The following is a 16,583-nucleotide window of genomic DNA, read 5'->3' on the forward strand; positions in this document are numbered from 1 at the left end:
CACAAAAGGGGAAAGGGGGACACATGTCAGAAGGCTATCACTTATGCTGCTTAATAGCCATTAGCTTGACTTGGGGAGGTCCAATGGGGAGCCTTGTGTACCAATGCTAACAATGGTTGCAAGGATTCTAATATTGATTTCCCCTGGAATAAATTTGTTACTTGGAGCTCTACATGTAAAAATGGTGTTATGTGTGCTTTCTTAGATTCAAAGATTGGGATTGACAAAGCCCCTGTGAATCAACAATTGTAGAATCCATTGATTCTCTCATTTTTGAAGTGCCCAACACGGATGATATTTCTATACCAGAGTCTAGCAATGTGAAGCTTGAGAAAGCTTGCAGTAATCTTGACCAAGAAATCAGTTCCCCAACAATCCAACCTACTTCAAAAGAGGCTGAAACATCTGCTCCTAAGCCATTTCCACTTGTTTCTACTTCATCTAGTATAGATGATGATAAATCCATGCTTACAATTATATTGGATATAAATGGTCTATTACTGAAGTGTTCCCCTCAGCCATCCTCACACCACAAGTCAATGCAGATAGATTCAAAAAGATATAGTATACCCATGCCACGTTGCATACAATTCTTGATGACTATTTAATGTTGCAATCTGGTCGATAGCTACTAGGGATAATGTGCTTCAAATCCTTAGAGCAGTAAACAACTTAGCTGGGGATACATTACCTTTCTTTGAAGTCTAGTATCAAGAAGGTTGCTACACCATTCAAAGCCAAAAATTATTTAGACTTGACAATCCAAATGTTGAGGCAATGTTCAAGCCTTTGGCCAAAATTGCCATGGGGTTTGAATGTGATCCACAGAGAACAATGCTTATTGATAACTCTCCTTATGAGGGATGTATTTCACCTACAAACAATTGCATTTTTCCACCACAATTTGATGGTGATAAAATGGTTGACAATGTGCTCTTGGGGAAGCTGCTTCCCTACTTGCTTCAGCTTGATGAGAGAAGGGATGTGTGCAATTTAATTGCTTCTAATTGTTATGGACAACCTGAAGTGACAAATAACATTGAATACTAAGAAATCTAGAGTATTGGAAGCCTAAAAATTATGCCTGGACAGTTAAGGTGTTCTTTACAAGAAGAATACCACCTGCAAAATATGACAAAGGTGAAACTACCCTTTAGGAAAAACTATACTGAGCAAGTGACACAAGCCACCACAGTGAAATAAGAAGAGCCCAAATATAAGAAATATTGGCAAAGGAAGGTACACCCAGTGAAATCATGAAGGCATCACAATTGTATCTCTTTAGCTAGGCAATTGGGTTGTAGCACAAAAGGACCATTGAAGGCAAGCACTGCAAAGGCGTATATAAATAAGGTGAAATCATAAAGGCACCACAATTGATCTCTTTAGCTAGGCAATTGGGTTGTAGCACAAAAGGACCATTGAAGGCAAGCACTGCAAAGGCGTATATAAATAAGGTGAAAGCTGAGAACAATCTTCTAAAGCTGGCTTCTAAAGCTGGATAGAAAAAACCCCAAGGTACTATTGAAATGTCTTAAACATTGATACACATGTTAGCTTGAACATTCATATCCATGGTATCTGATCAATCTTTCTTTTTATTCCTAATTGCAGGTTTTTACTGAGGGTATATCTTGATGGAGCTCAATCGATACAAGTTTTGATATGTTTTCTCAAATTAATAATGAAAACACCTAGATTTTGTTTATCAATTTCTTGAGAGATGTTTTCTCAGTTTGTATTCTACAACATATCATAAACGGTGAACAAATTGCTCTCTATGCTCTAAGATAACATAGTTTGGACCAATGGTATCACACAACATAGGTTGGGACCAATGGTGTGAGATCCTCTTTTCCTTTCCTAGCTTGGTCATTTGTGAATCTTGCTTATGCATGTGTTTCAATATTGTCTAGCTTGGACAAGTGGTGGATCTTGCTTCTCTTTGTGCTCCAATTGTGTGTAACTTAAAATTGGGTACCTGAAAATGACACTTAGCTATCCATTTGGACTCAAAAAAGTTTAAAAGTGTGGACATTCCTTCTGCCCACATCTTAAAGGATCCTCTAGTTTGGACAAGAGGTAGACCTTGAAACCAAACCCCCAATGTTATAGCAAATGGTGAGAGAAAATACCTTCCATACTATAACTTAATATAGGCTCAGGACCCTCTATCAATTTTCCTTGCGTAGCTTGGACAAGTGGTTTGGTTGACCTTGATTCTTTGTATGTTTCAATAGAGCGTATCTTGGATAAATTTGCAATATTGCTTCTATCTATGCTCCAATGAACTCTACCTTGAAAAAGTGGTGGAACTTGATACCAAATCTCATGTTAAAACATATCCTAATGGACCATGTAGTGGTTTCTATTGCTTACTTTTGACATTTGGTGAATCTTGTTTCTCTCCATGTTCAATGGAGAATATCTTAGACAAGTGGTGGGGCTTGCTTCTCCCCATGAAGAAAATATTGGACATATGGTGGGCCTTGAAACTAGAATTTATATACTACAATGGAATGAAAGTTAAACAAGTGGTATACCTTGAGATCACCTACCCATGCTACTAGAGATAATAGGTTGGCCATGTGCTAACCTAGCCAAGGGAAATTAGTTAAAGGTCCACTATTCAATCTCAAATCCATTGCAGTCCTAGTGAAGTATGAAGAGAAGCAAGGTATACTTAATCCAATTGAATCATGAAGAAAAACAAGGTATATCACTAAATAATCAAAGGCATGAGAAAAAAATTCAAGGTCCACCACTTGTTCAACGTATACAATGTTGTAGCATGGAGCCTACAAGATCTATCACTTTTTTTAATTGAAATCCTTAAGTTTCAAGAATCAAGAGAGGCAATGCCCATTAACATTAGCCATGCATTGAAAGCTTCTTTAATATCCACCACTTTCCCAATCTTAGATCTATGAATGCACTAAGAGGATCAAGGTCCATCGCTCGTCCAAGGTTAGCTCCACTGAAACATAAGGATAAACAAGGTATCTCACTTGTCTAAGTTGGGCATGGAGAATGAACACAATATCCACCACTTGTACAACCTATGATATATTGTAGATGGTAGCTATAAGGCTCACCATTTTTCCAAGAGAAGCTTCATTGAAACACAAATAGACAAATACCATGGATGCAATGTTACCATCATAGGTTCAATCATTTATATTAGCATGGTAGGTTTAATCTTAAGCTCCACCACATGCTTTCTTTTTCTATAATATGGAGATTTGGTTTTCACGGTCACTACCTACCCAAACCTTAGTCCATTGATGCTTGAAGAGAAGCAAGGTCCACCACCTCTCCAAGCTATGCTTCCTTAAAACACATAGAGAGTAAAGTCCACAACTTCCCCAAGCTTGAAGAGAAGTAAGGTCCACCATTTGTCCATGATATGCTTCCTTAAAACACATACAGAGACATGGGCTCTAGCACAGATAATGGGTGATGTTTTTGTCATCATTGTTTAATGAATCCTAGCCTAGATTATTTGTGAATCTTGAGACTAAATTCCCATTTTATGATTGAGAATAGGGCCATGGACCTTGTATTAATGTCCCATGCTTAGGTTGGACAAGTGGTGGAACTTAATTCTATATATGCTAAGATCGAATCCACATTATTCAAAACCCTGTGCTACACGAATCAAGATTTAAACTTCATTTGATCGCTTGCACAAGTGGTTATGAGTTTATCTTTCCGTATCCACATGGATCTTATATTGGAAAAGTGGTAGACTTGATACCTAAGCACCAATTCTACATTAGAGAATTAATTAAGAACTTATGCACTTCAAGCATACCTTTGATAGTAGTACTTACTAATTGACTTAGATCTAATTGAAGTTTATGATATTGAGACTAAGAGAGAGTGCAACATAAAAAAGGTTAGGTTTTCAATTTGACTTTCTTTATGGAAACAATGAGTATATTGGTAGATGGTTTTTTCCATCTAATATCACCATATGATATACAATGTAAAACTCGCGTTTATTGTTTCATCGACATTAAATGTTCTTGTTCTTCAATTTTAGAGTCATTACGAGAAAATGGATTGGCTATATGCATGAATGATTTGATGAAAACTATTGAACTACCCAAACAACCTCATCCAAGACCTTGTCCAAGGATTCAACCACCTCCTTATCACCTACCACTTGCTATCAAGAACATCAAAAGAGTACTTATCTTGGATCTAGAGAGATTGCTTCTCAAGAAAATTGAAACAAAACATGGAAATTCTATGCCAAGTTGGGCTCAACAAAATGCGATTTGTGGAGGATAAAGATGAAATTTTTCATGTGGTGCGACCAAATGCAGATTTTTTTTTGGATTTTTGTAGTAAATAATTTGAGCTATGGAAATGGAGTTGTTATAACTTAACAAGAGTGCAACACATCATACAAAAATGCTTCCCTAAGCATTATACCAAGTTCAAGATGCTTATGAGTAACAAGAATTGCCAGAATCCGAACATCGTGCTAGGATTAAGAAGGGTTTATCACAAAAAATTGAGTCATATTTGGAAGATGTTTGAGAATTTGGATGCAAAGAATACCCTAATTTTTTATGACACTCCATACAGGATGATGTGGAACATGCTAGGGGATATATCTTATATTTCCAAAGATGTGGAGGCAAACAACTAGGCAACTTCAAAGCTTCTTGCAAGAAACAATGATGCCATGGTTGGTAGATGGTTGTTTGCAAGAGACAAGAGATAATATACGTACAACACAATTGTGAATCAGTACTATGATTCTGAGACAAGTTATGTCCTTGTTGTGTACGTATTGATGCAAAAGCATTGATTAACAATGATCTATTGGGTGTCCACAAGATGTCTCCTTCATTTTTGTAATGGGTATCTTTCAATGTTTTTGTATAATTATATGATATATTTTTAATCTTAGAGAAAATATGTGTCCATGAACACTTTAATAAAGTGCACCCTACTCTAAGGGAACTTTAATGTATTACTAGAATGTATCCTATTCTAAGGAGACTCCCATGTATTGTTAGAGTGCACCATGTTTTTTGGGGAGTTCTTTTTTATTTAATTGGGATCTATGTTCGATCAATTAGTAAACAATAATTAATTTTTGGTTCTTGAGAATTTTATGTGAGTCCATCTCAAGGTTTCATCTATTTGTAACTAAAAGAAATTGATATTTTTATGTCAAAATAAAACTTGCAAGTGTGGAATGGAGAACTCGTGGACTTTGGATGTGTGAGAGAGATCTCTTTTATGGATACACATTTTTTCTTCAAGTATTCTATCACTAGATCCTTCATGAAAAAGAGGTTTAGATAATTTAAAAAACTCTGAAAGAAAAACTATGGAATCTAACTGCATGTATTCTTGAGTTGGCCTAGAAGTCAATGCATGCATGCATGTCTTAATGAAGGTTTAGATTTAATCAGATTCTTCTTGGAAATTACTTTCTCCTATTCAATATGAAATAGCTTATTTTAACTTTTTTTCTTTTAGGTGGAAAATATTTCATTATGTGTATTTTGAACCTAATTGCTTGACCTTCAAATCAAATCTCATTTGTTGCAATAGAGAAGCACATAAAAAAGGTCAATGATAATCATTTTAACTAACTTTATCACTTTGAGTGTAGCTTGAATAAAAAGTGAACTTTGCATTCATCCATAAGTCAAGGGAACCTAGCTTGGACAAGTGGTGGGCTTTGCATTCCTCCATAAGTTAAGGGAGGTTAGCTTGGATGAGTGCACCATAAAACCAACACTCCTATGATGCAACCAAGCATATGCTACATGTTTTATGTATGCTTCATGCCTCAAATGAGGAAGTCTTAGATTAGCAGTGGACCTTGCTTAAATATCATAAAAAAGTCGGTTGTATTCCTCAATGGGTCCTAGCTTGGACAAGTGGTGGGCCTTGAATAAAAAATTTAGTTAGTCACTTTGAACTTGGCTTGGACAAGTGGTGGGCCTTGAAACCAAGCTCTTCACATTGAGATAAGTCATAGGTAGGACAATAAACCATAGACAATGATAATGGATGTAACGTATTAGTTTCTTAAAGGTCTTGATGTACAATGTTGTTCTCAATGTGTAATCTACGTGCTTAAAGTGGAATGAGACCTTAAGCAAATTGACGTCTTTGACAAAAATCTCATTACCTTATACATGATATGTTGAAAGTTGTGCAACCTGGGAATTGGGATTTTCCCACTTTACCTAATATAGCCTTTATTCTTAACTACATTTTTTAAAGTGTGTGATAGTCCATACATATTCAGTATGAACCATCCATCTATTGCACTAAAACAATCGGAGAACGGAAAGGAGATGAATTTGGTTTAATGTTATGCTTCTCTAATAGTTCATTGACTTGTGTCATAGTCTCTTCTTGTTGTGCATAAGAGGCTCAATAAGATGGTTTGTTAGGAGGAGGGTTTCCAAGAAAAAACTCAATGTTATGGTCATCTTCCCTCGAGAAGGAAGGAGTTCGACTTGAATATAGTTAGTAAACAAAAAAGCATGCACATCAAGCGATACTTTTTCTTCATATAAGTGTCGGGGTTATGAGGAGAGAGTAGCTTCATGTTAGCTATACACTAACATAAATCGTATATGAAAAAATAGACTTCTTTTTTTATTTATGAAAAGCTTATTGAGATACCACTTTGAATTGTGCTACCCTCTTTATTTTCATAAATGGCTCTCTCTCTACCTCTATGCTAAAACATTTAACTCTAAAGATATTGTAAATTGACTAAAATGTGTGTTAACCAAGGAGATCTTAACTCTAAAGAAATTGTAAATTGACTAAAATGTGTGTTAACCAAGGAGATCTTAACAAAACATTTTAATGCTTCAAATGTAGAAGTCTTCTTGATCAGTATACCCTTAAACATGAACTTAGAATTTTACAATTAGAGGTCTAACTTGAGCTTCTTGTCCTTCAAAATCTTCAACTGCATCTTTGGAGAGGCCCATTTCAGAAGAGTGAATGCTCAACTTGATATCACAAGAGTTGAAATTATGGGTAGAGGCGTGATCAGTTGTTCGTGTCATTCACACATAGAGTTGACGGACAGTTGACTCAGATGCGGGTGATACAAATTTTGCAGAGGAGCCAGGTCCATCGGTTGGAGTGCATGACTAACTTCAAATGTTTCAAAGTTGAGTCTTTTGTGTCACTGTGTCATTTTTAGTAGAATTATTAGTGATTGCCTTGTTTTGGTAGACTACAGTGGACTATGGAGTGATTTTGATTTCATTTTATTTTCTATCGTGTATCGTATCTACCATTTATTTATCTATGTAGTATTCTATGATTTCATAGTTTCAAAAATTAGAATATCAATGTTATGTTTCTTGAAGTCTAGTTCTTAATATTTTGTCAAGTCTTGTTATCATGAGTATAGTGTTGCTAACTGCTAAATTTTCAAAACTTCATATGAATTCTGATGTGATATGGATATTAAGGTTTAGGAATGGTTGTCTATGGAGCAAGATGACTAATGTCTGTAAAAATGTAGAATTTTTGTAGACATTAAAGACAAGAAAGATTAGGCATTGACACAGAGAAGAGGATTGGATTTTCTAAGCTTTGTCCCCTCAAGAGGAGAGTTCCATTATAATGAGAATTACAAGTACATGCAACAAGAAATGCTAATCTACTAAGCTCTTTGTTGATTATTGCCCTCTATGAAGGTTTAGAACTTTACAAATTGGGTAGTTAGAATCTTTCTTTTTTCTATTTTGTACCTATAATATTAATCTTCCTCTCAAAGGCATCTGATTATGCGAATCGGGTAGCTACGGAAAGGGGGGGAGGTCATACTCAAAAGGTCGATCATAATTATGCAACTCAAACAAAAAGATTTTGGGATTAAAATAATTCCTCTTCTTCGTTGTCTCATGATAGGTTAATTACTTAGTGTTGGGCAGAGAGAGATGGAGCTTGGAGAGGCTTTACGATGAGTGTAAGCATGACCAATGAGCCTAAGAGCGCTTTGCACATGCACGCACGTGCACGTGCACACACTCCCATGTAAAAAGATGGTGTCCCACATAAGCCACAAAGTTGTAGTATCTAGATACCTTGCTCTTCAAGTTATGGCATCTCAAGTGAATAACCCAATGTGATCCCAATATTTATTTTGGCTTGAGGTATTTATTTTACTTATTTGTCAAATCTTGGGTAGAGCAATTTGGTAAGGTGAGAATATAAGAACCACCTTGATCCCATTGGATTAGCATCAATTCATTGCCGTGTTGGTTGGTTCAACATTATCTCTCTCTCTCTCTCTCTCTCTCTCTCTCTCTCTCTCTCTCTCTCTCTCTCTCGTATTCTCCCCATTTATCTACGCTTTTGCATTGTCGACTTTGACATGGTATTAGAGCTTCGTGCTCCCTAAGCGCAAGGTGAGAGACATTTCTATATCGGTGGTAGTTTTGGCATCCTTTTTAAAACATAGAGAGAGCCGCCATCTAGAGTCTTACAGAGGTACTACTATCTCCAAGCACCAGCATTTTGAATCGCCAGTGCAACGATAGGGATGTGACTCCTTTGTTTTGGTAGTATTTTGAGAGGCGACTGTTTGGAAGGGCCCTATGCTACCCTTTTGAGTGTGTTTTGAAACGCCTTGTCCTCGGAAGCTTGTGAAGGAGAACCTTTTTTGTTTGGTGCGGTTTGGGAGGACAAAAGTTTTGGACACTTTGGAAGTTTCTTTAGTACAAGGAGAAAATCCAATGTAGGCTTTATCCAACACGATGGTACCCCCCTTGCTCAAGCGACAAAAATGAAAAATTTTACCCTCGAATGACCATCACCAACTAAAGACTATGGAAAGTAGATTGGCCAACACCCAGATAGCAGCCTAAGCACGGACGAAGTTCTCAAGGAAGCTGTCCATTTGTTTGGCTCGGGATTGTGAAGCCAAAATCAAATGCATGAGCTTCCTAGAGGAAAGAGGCAAAGGCATGCTTGACAAGGAAGGCAGGACTAGTGCTCAGATAGTGGCCCCGGTACCCACGAGGTCCGATCGGCGTTGTTACCAATTCGAGAAGACGCTTTGTTTGGCTTAGGATTGTGAAGCCAAAGGCAAAAGCAAGAACTCACAAGAGGTCTAAGGCAAAGGCAAGTTGGATAGAGATAACGGTGATAAAGAGCTGACAGAGAAGATCGGCATGGCACACGTGGTAATGGCCACAATGGCCACGACACCAGCTTTCTAGTCAATTGGCAATTGTAGCAACTAGCTTGAGCTAGGGAGAGGCTTGTGAACGACGAAGAGGGGCAAACAAAGTCCCCTCTACAAATGATTTGAATCCATGTGTTGGAGTTCAAGTTATCGGTGTTTGAACCCGTGGGAGTTCAAGGCACATGCATCTAGCAAGAAACCAACACTGCACACCAATCCATTGTTGTTGGCCAAATTATGGACACGATCTGTTTTAAAGTTCATTTTCTAGGAATGTTTGGACGTGATGTGTTCACAGTTCACGAATGGGGATTCTGTTAACCGATGTGTATTTAATGGAAAGGATCCTCGACTGGGGTGTCTATGGTAGCTTCTTCATAGACTTGGTTTTCCTACATATGTCCACTATGAGCTGTAGAGAGGGTGTTAAAGTTATGGAATCTCAAGTGAATAGCCCGATGTAATCCCAATATTTATTTATGCTTTAAGTATTTATTTTACTTATTTGTAAAATCTTGGGTAGAGCAATTTGCTAAGGTGAGTAGCACCACCTTGTCCCAATTGTGATATCACTAATCATTGCGCAATTGGTTGGTTCAATAGTCTCTCTCTCTCTCTCTCTCTCTCTCTCTCTCTCTCTCTCTCTCGTATTCTCCCCATTGCTCTACGCTTTCACATCGTCGAGTTTGACACTTGCATGTCAAGCATGAGCCTCGGTTTTTTGCTTCTTTCCTCTACTTTTTGGGTCAATTTTTCTTTTGTGGGTTGTGTATGAGTGGTCTATAGCTCATGTGTAGCTTATGCACTTATCATAAGCTCCATCTCTTGTGGTGCTTTTCCGTGCACTTCTCCTGCTACCCAAAAACACTCAAATCAAGGTTTGGAGGTTCTTTTGAACCCCTTTTGATATCAAAAAATTATATTGAATTCCTTAAATTCTTTTCCTCCATCAACATTCCCACATTCCATGAGACTTCTCAGACATTAAAAATATAATCTTGGTGTCATTTTTAAGCCATTTTGTTCCCATAAAAGTCTGTTTAAATCTTAGCGACTTGTGAATTTTTAGAAGCTTTTTTAATTAGTCTTGGCATGCTCACTTACTTTGTAGCCCATTTTAAGTCACATATAAAAATAGAGAAAAAATTACTTACCTAGCCTTAATATTTCATTTTGATCACTCTAAACATTATGGCTTTTATTGCTTGTAGAGTAGTTTTAGAGTGTTGCCAAAAATTAAATTTGGTAATAGCACGTATGCGTGAGGCCAGGTCAATAGTGCATCGTGTCAAGAGTACACAACGACAATGGCTTGTGTGTTTGTGTGTGTGTGTGTGTGTGTGTGTGTGTGTGTGTGCGCGCGCGCTAATAAAGAGCGGAAAATGGTATAACCTGTCTATCACCCAAGTATGGTAGATTGGTTATTCCATTTCCCTCTTGAATAACAAGTCTTGAGTTCAACTCCTCGTCGGCTAGATCTTTAAGGTCTCTTGGGATAGTTTCCTACGACGTTAAAACTCTCTTCTTCTCGGGTGTGTGTGTGTGTGTGTGTGTGTGTGTGTGTGTGTGTGTGCGCGCGCGCGCGCCAATAAAGAGAGGAAAATGGTATAACCTTCCTATCACCCAAGTGTGGTAGATTGGTTATGCCATTTCCCTCTTGAATAACAAGTCTTGAGTTCAACTCCTCGTCGGCTACATCTTTAAGGTCTCTTGGGATAGTTTCCTACGACGTTAAAACTCTCTTCTTCTCGTGTGTGTGTGTGTGTGTGTGTGTGTGTGTGTGTGTGTGTGTGTGTGTGTGCGCGCGCACGCGCTAATAAAGAGAGGAAAATGGTATAACCTTCCTATCACCCAAGTGTGGTAGATTGGTTATGCCATTTCCCTCTTGAATAACAAGTCTTGAGTTCAACTCCTCGTCGGCTACATCTTTAAGGTCTCTTGGGATAGTTTCCTACGACGTTAAAACTCTCTTCTTCTTCTCTCTCTCTCTCTCTCTCTCTCTCTCTCTCTCTCTCTCTCTCTAAAGTGGGGCCAATACACAAGAAATATGGGAAACACCCCCACAATCCCACAATTCCATAATAAGATACATCCAAATACCTCTAAAATTTGTGGAAAATCCCAAAATACCTCCCTAATTTTGAAAATCCCCAAAATACCCCTATACTTTCCTTACCAAGATTGCTTCCATTTTCACATTATTGGTTCTCTGCAATACTAAGAGTACACCCATAAACCTATGTTAGAAATACTAAGAGTACACCTATAAACCTATTTTAGAAATACTAAGAATACACCCTTAAAAATCCTCATTCTAAATTGCCAAATCACTAGAGCACATCTCATTCTTAGAAATACTAAGCATACACCCTTCAAAAACCTCATTCTAGAATGCCAAAACACTAGAGCACATCTGTTTTTTCAAAAAGTTTTAGAAATAATTTATCAAGAGATGTTTTTCAAAACAGGGGCAATTTGGAAATTCTAAAAATTATAGGTTTTTTTTGGGAATTTCCATAAATTTGAGGGGTATTTTGGTAACTTTCACTACATTCAATCATCAGAGGTGGTGTAGAAGCCATTGACTGCATGAACCATACATAAATCTCACTACATTCAATCAACAAAAGTGGTGTAGAAGCCAATGGATGCACGAAACATACATAAATCTACCAAAAGATTTGACCATCTTTGGTAGTGCGGCGAAACCGTGATAGATACCAAAGGTGACTTAGCATTTACTCTAAGAATGATCTTGTAACATCTCATAAAAACCATGGGATTGAGAACCCTATGATGAGCCTCCAAACCCCTCTGTACCACTCCATCAACTGCTACAGACCAAGACTATAAGAGTAGTGGGAGGAATCCACTTGTCCGCCACTAGGAAGGGCAAGGGAAGATACCAAGCTGAAGATCTCTCTGACCATACCAGCTTTCCCACGGCATCCCAATCCGGGACTCATATAAGTGAGAAAACTATCTTAAGTCTATGAAATTGGTAGCCTCCACCAATGCCTAGTCCTGTACAATATCATACACAATAATCTCTCTCCAGAAGAGCTCATGCAAAGGTTGTAACCTATATCCAATGTTAAAGGCTCTCTTTGGACCTGAAAAATGTCGAGCCGCGTCCAGAAGAAGCCTGCAAGAACGAATTATCAACACACGATGGCCCATCCCACAGGAATGTATTAGGAAATCTCTACAAGCGAAGAACATAGAGGTAGACTAGCAACCACATGCGCAATGAAACATATGAAGGTGAAGCTAAACGAGGAGGTTCGATATCCTGCTGCCCCATAGTAGTGCCTATTGTGAGAGGCACCTATGACTGGATCTCCAAAGAATCAATGGACTGTTGAACTAGCCTCTCTTAGCACCTCAAGCTAATCCCAAAGTGCTTGCAACTGCTAATTCTCACGCTCTACTTGCACGTCTAGCTGCTCCAAATCAACTTCTTGAGCCAATCATATTTTCATATATCTTTAAACTTTTTCCCTTCTCGCTTCTCACATAAACTGTGCAGGAATATCTAGAAGAGTAATTTTTACAAGATATTTCAAAATTTATCCTCAAAGCTGCCAATGCAGATTCCTCATACCACAGTATCATTCTGTTCGCAACAGTGAGAGGAGCGCAGGTGACCAATGTAGAGGCAAGCTCTTGCGAAGAGAGAATAGCAATAAAGACACCTCTACCCAACAAAAAGATGTCTCCACTCAACCACAACCATCAATGGCTAACGACACCATTAGTCATTCCCGAATCTTATGTCAGGAGTAAGAGCATCCCACTAATCGCCCCACGACAACTCCATGAGAGAACTTCAATACTACCAATCTTCTGCTTGTTTTTCAAGAATTGAGTTCAAGCCTTGTCAGATACATGATGGCCTCTTGGGATAATCTCCTAATGTTAAAATCACTCTCTCTCTCTCTCTCTCTCTCTCTCTCTCTCTCTCTCTCTCTCTCTCTCTCTCTCTCTCTCTCTCATAGCATTCACTACACCTTGGCATAGACAATGAAAATCAAACGCTGCTCACATCAAAACTCATACTTCCGTGCAGGATCAGACAATCACAACTTACGTAAATCCTCATACCAATGTGGTAGCTTGTTTACACAACCAAAGCTTTTGTTTCAATTGGCCATTGCCCCTTGACTTTAAGAAGAATTTTCAAAGGAAAAGGTGAAGAAAAGAGCCTATATAAGAAATTTGCAAATTGGACAGCTGAAACCATTTTTTGCATCCGTTGTTGACAATCAAGAAGTTAGACAAACACACGTCGTTGGCATGCATCATTGACAATATCTTTGACACACAGATAATGACCTCCAAGCTCAGGTTTGGGGACCTCTGTGGGTCAGAACGCGGCCTAGGCAGTGGATCAACATCAGTTCCTATTTAAATTGTTGCTAATAAGAATTGAAGCGACCAACACAAACCAAAAAAAAAATCATGTTAGCAAGAAAAGACAATGTACAGTTATGAATGGCCAGCCGGGCAAACATCAACGGTTTGTATGGCACTAACAAAGCCAATTGAATGGAACAACTAGTTGTTCCATGCAGCTGTGGAGCCGGAGGATGTCAGGCCTCCTAGGGTTGGAATACATGATTAATTGGTTGCCACTTTTTTCAAGATAACATTGTGCATCTAGAGAGAGATTCTTACTCAATTGGTTGCATTGTGAATCTATAGTGATGAGAATCTTCAGCTCACAGAGAGTCGGGTAGATCCACAGGTCGTAACCTGCATAATGGCATAGGGAGGGCTTATTAGCACCACTGCAAAAGAAACCAAAACACAGTCATCGTCAATGCCAGACTCAATAAGAGAAAGATCAATGGCACCACGGTTCTTATAAATCAAGGCACAAATATACGAAGATAAAGACGCATACATGAAAATAAGCAAAACTGATAGATGTTTCAAAGCCTCTCCCTTGTTGGACCTCTTCAATTATATGATCCAAAGGAGCTTTCTATCCTAGATGTTTTGCCAACCTTCATTTCCATTATGCCATTTAAGAAAAAACCTGCAACACCACACAATACAACCATGATGCTTTCATTGTTAGATTCCAGATGCCACTGTAACCCAAAGCAATGCTAAAATTGAAAATTTCACGAACTGTCAAGAGTTACAAGCCATAAAGAGCATTATACTAGAGCATTGAATGGTGTTCTTCAAGATTTTTTAGTCTAAAAACATGCTGTCAATTTTGAGGTTGAAACTAATATCCAAAATCTGTGAGCAGCAATACAATAAACCTCTTTCAAACTTTCTTGTGTCACCTAAAATAAAACCAAAATCCATGAAACGCACTCAAAATAATAAGGACTTGCCATTGCTTAATTGGCTTTTGGCAACCTTATCATATTTGTACTCAATCATATTTGTCATCAGTAATACAATAAGACCTCTTTCAAACTTTCTTGTGTCACCTAAAATAAAACCAAAATCCATGAAACTGCACTCAAAATAATAAAATAGAGAAAGAATTCTACGGGTTTGGTAGGACTTGCCATTGCTTAATTGCCCTTTAGCAACCTGATCATATTTGTACTCAATCACATAACCATTGGACAACCTCCGTAGGTCTTTCTCCCGCTCCGGATCAAATACAAGCTACTTGCATGTGCCCTGCAAGTACACTGTCACAGGTTGCAAACGAGTGAGAGATGCACACATGTACTGGACAGCGGGGATACCAATTCTGAGTTTGCATCTGCAGAAACTTATTCATCTTGCCTGCAATCTCCTCCTCATCACAATCTGCTCCCAACGGCCCAGCAGCCAAGACTTGAACCTAGTTGACTTAACACAGTGGCACCACGGCTTCAACCTGACTACAAATGTGCTTGAGGAGGAGGCAGATCTCCCTATCTCAGTCTGCTTTCCAAACTGAGGCGGGAGTATCTTCCCTTACTTTCCAGGATTGGCTCAATGATTGGGACAGTCCTGGAGACCCCGCGCACTTCAGCATCAGTTGTGGCCAAGGCTACAGGGTTACCCATTGTGCGGGTTCTTGCTCGGGACACACACCCGAAGGTGGTTTTTCTGCCTTGATGAATGTGCAGTATTCGGGCCTCCCAACCCAGTGCCGCATGTGAGAGTGCACGTTTGCGGAAGCGTGAGAGAGAGAGAGAGAGAGAGAGAGAGAGAGAGAGAGAGAGAGAGAGAGGGAGGAAGATAGAAGTCAAAACGCTAGAAGGGGCCTCATCAGCCCCCCATGACCACCATCAACCACAAGACCTGTAATACAGCGTATCAAATGTGTGGAAGTGGGTACCCCCCTGGCCCCATATATAGGTGCCCAAGGGGGAGGTCGAGCATACCAGAAGGATGCCCAGCGTTTTGTGCTCTCTCTCTCTCTCTCTCTCTCTCTCTCTCTCTCTCTCTCTCTCTCTCTCTCTCTCTCTCCGCGCGGTTTGTTCAGCATCAGGTGCTAAGAAGGGGTGTTAGATTTACACCACTCTACTGCTTCACTCAGGTCTAGGGCATACACGTACAGCTAGTATGTCTCCAAGCTGCCCACCCACTGCATTGTCCGGACGCCCACTTTTGGGCCGGCCGCTTGTCTTTGTTCGGGTGTCCTACATATAATTTTTCCTTGTTGGGTCGTGGGGTTTTCTCTACATTTCCCTACCTCCCCTTCGGCACCTATATATGGGGCTAGGGGGTACCCACTTCCACAGATCACAGATCTCATCTGATCATTGCACAGGTCTTTTGGTCTGGTAGTCAGGGGGGCTGATCGCCCCCTCTTCCCGACATCTAGCGTTTGTGTTCTCTCTCTCTCTCTCTCTCTCTCTCTCTCTCTCTCTCTCTGATCTTGTCTTGATCTCTGACTCACCAGAGGGTATGCAGCGACAGTTGGATGCATTACACAGTTTTGCAGAGGATAGTGGATTGTCTGTAAACCTTGGTAAAACCAAGGTCATGGTGTTTAACACCACACCGCAGTGGATCAGGAGATCGGCACCGACCTTCACGTATGGTCAAGAGATTGTGGAGTATACAGATGCATACACTTACCTTGGGATAGTCTTCACTGGGCCGAGGTTTTCTTTGGGGAGAGCAGCAAAGACTAGACTGACCAGAGCTTATGCGGCCTTGGGAGGCTTGGAGAGGATGTGTTCGCAGGTTCAGTTCCAGGAACCTCGGACAAAGTTATGGCTCTTTGATACTTTAGTAGCCTCAGCTATGATGTATGGGGTACAGGTATGGGGACCTTCTGTAGGCCAGGATGGTTGGAGAGGTATGGAGAGGCCCTTGGTATCTATGATCTCCCGATTGATTAGAGCCAAGGCCTCCGTACCTCACGCGATCATTCGAGCAGAGCTAGCTGCCCCCCCCATGGAGATTGAGGCGCTTACCA

General features: G+C 39.5%; 1 protein-coding gene across 8 annotated transcripts in view; it reads right to left on the bottom strand.

Moving 5' to 3' along the window:
• Positions 1-11,912: 11,912 nt before the first annotated feature.
• LOC147426269 (uncharacterized) overlaps positions 11,913-16,583 on the bottom strand; it is a 37,763-nt gene continuing 33,092 nt past the window's right edge. For 5 of the 8 annotated variants that reach the window (XM_086499201.1, XM_086499203.1, XM_086499202.1 and 2 more), the window contains 2 exons: positions 14,103-14,237; positions 13,274-13,951 (listed from right to left, as the gene is read on the bottom strand). The gene's annotated coding sequence lies outside the window, so the exon portion shown is untranslated. Of the gene's footprint in view, positions 12,342-13,273; positions 13,987-14,102; positions 14,238-16,583 lie in introns of those variants that run through there. The other 3 variants (XM_086499205.1, XM_086499206.1, XM_086499204.1) reach the window with 3 other exon arrangements.

This window comes from Adiantum capillus-veneris, chromosome 24, assembly GCF_014529385.1.
Source record: "Adiantum capillus-veneris isolate H3 chromosome 24, ASM1452938v2, whole genome shotgun sequence".
Taxonomy (NCBI): Eukaryota; Viridiplantae; Streptophyta; class Polypodiopsida; order Polypodiales; family Pteridaceae; genus Adiantum; species Adiantum capillus-veneris.